This window comes from Scylla paramamosain, chromosome 11 (assembly GCF_035594125.1).
Source record: "Scylla paramamosain isolate STU-SP2022 chromosome 11, ASM3559412v1, whole genome shotgun sequence".
In the NCBI taxonomy this organism is placed as follows: domain Eukaryota; kingdom Metazoa; phylum Arthropoda; class Malacostraca; order Decapoda; family Portunidae; genus Scylla; species Scylla paramamosain.
Genome location: NC_087161.1, coordinates 15,915,914 through 15,918,099, shown reverse-complemented (window position 1 = coordinate 15,918,099; position 2,186 = coordinate 15,915,914).

Sequence of the window (2,186 nt, the reverse complement as noted above, 5' to 3'; positions counted from 1 at the left end):
CCTGGAATGGTACAAGGAGAAAGAGGCCCCGAGGTATGAAAGGTGGTATGATGGAAGCCTGGGCGGTGATCTTCTCTTCCGAGCGAGGGCACAGTGTATGGATGTGAATGCAAGGAGTTACAGGTGGTCTGAGTCCCACAGCAAAGTGTGCCAGATGTGTGACATGGGAGAGGATGAGACGGTGGAACATGTGGTGCTGGAGTGTGTGCAGTATGCCAGAGACAGGAATGAGATGATGCAAGTGATACTGACTGAGTTAGGGCATGATAGGAATGAAAGAGTGGAGAAGACAGGAAAGGAATGGATGGTGTTGTTGCTGGGACTGTGTAGAGAGGCGAATGAAAGGATGATTGAGGCGGTGAAAGAGTTTCTGGAGAGAATGTGGCGTGCCAGGTGTATGAACAATTAGGATAGAGGATGCTGTTCGTTTCTCTTTTTTTTTCCCCCCTTTCTACAGGAGTTGCCGATCCAAAGGGCTGGCTCAGGAGTGATCCTGTGCCACCTGTACCATCAAGATCAAGATCAAGATCAGGTCACAGTGGTCCTCCTCCTGCTGTCCGTGTGTCTGTGTGTGTGTGTGTGTGTCTTTTGAAGGCACCTCTCAGGTCGCTGCTGTCTCCTCTGCCTGGTGAGTGGGGGCTCTCTCTCTCTCTCTCTCTCTCTCTCTCTCTCTCTCTCTCTCTCTCTCTCTCTCTCTCTCCTTCCTTGGGCTCTTTTCCCGTATCTCCTTCTCCTCCTCCTCTTCTTGTTTGTTTGGTCAGTCTTTCCTTGCCATCCAACTCTCTCTCTTGTATCCTCCCCACAGTAGCAGAATAGGAGAGCATCTAGCTCTCGTTCCCACAGTCAGCTACAGCCCACCCTTGAGAGGAGTTGGACGTATGGTCAGGAGGCAGACACATGGAAGAGACTGGGTGGCAGAGAAGTGAAATGTGTGGGACTGAATGAATGGAAGAATGAGATAGAAAGAAAGAAGACCTTGGAATGGTACAAGGAGAAAGAGGCCCCGAGGTATGAAAGGTGGTATGATGGAAGCCTGGGTGGTGATCTTCTCTTCCGAGCGAGGGCACAGTGTATGGATGTGAATGCAAGGAGTTACAGGTGGTCTGAGTCCCGCAGCAAAGTGTGCCAGATGTGTGACATGGGAGAGGATGAGACGGTGGAACATGTGGTGTTGGAGTGTGTGAAGTATGCCAGAGACAGGAATGAGATGATGCAAGTGATACTGACTGAGTTAGGGCATGATAGGAATGAAAGAGTGGAGAAGACAGGAAAGGAATGGATGGTGTTGTTGCTGGGACTGTGTAGAGAGGCGAATGAAAGGATGATTGAGGCGGTGAAAGAGTTTCTGGAGAGAATGTGGCGTGCCAAGTGTATGAACAATTAGGATAGAGGATGCTGTTCGTTTCTCTTTTTTTTTCCCTTTCTACAGGAGTTGCCGATCCAAAGGCCTGGCTCAGGAGTGATCCTGTGCCACCTGTACCATCAAGATCGAGAGAGAGAGAAAAGAGAGGCCATGTTTGAGCTAGTTCACTTATCTGTGGTTCCTCTCCCCCTCTCTCTCTCTAATTAGAGCGAAAATGGCGGCGGAGGAGCTCAAGGATGAAGCCAACGACTATTTGAAAAGTAAGAGAGAGAGAGAGAGAGAGAGAGAGTGTGTGTGTGTGTGTGTGTGTGTGTGTGTGTGTGTGTGAAGTTCTAGCTCGCTCTGGCTGCCTGATCACACACACACACACACACACACACACACACACACACACACACACACACTTACTACTTGAGCAGTGTTGCACGGCGCCTTTAAGTGTTTCATTAAACCGCTGAAAAAAAAAAAGTATTTCAATCCATGTATTTGTTTATTTAAATGCGCTTGAATGTTGCAGTCTGTTAGTGTGTGATTCTTGTTATCGTTATTGGCCACTAGTGAAGAGGTGGGGTCCCTGGCTTTCGTGGACCCGTCTGGCGTTGCTCCTTGTGCCCCTAACCTAACCTTGCCCTCCCTGGTAACACTGCAAGGAAGATACACCACTGGCAACACTGACAGACGACCCAGCCAACCAGGGACCCCACACGTACACTAGTGGCTGTTATTGATGTGTGTGCGTGTGTGTGTGGGCAATAAGTCAGCTGTTAGCACGTCTTTAAAACAACGCGGTTTTATTATAGTTTAAGCCATTACACACTACGTG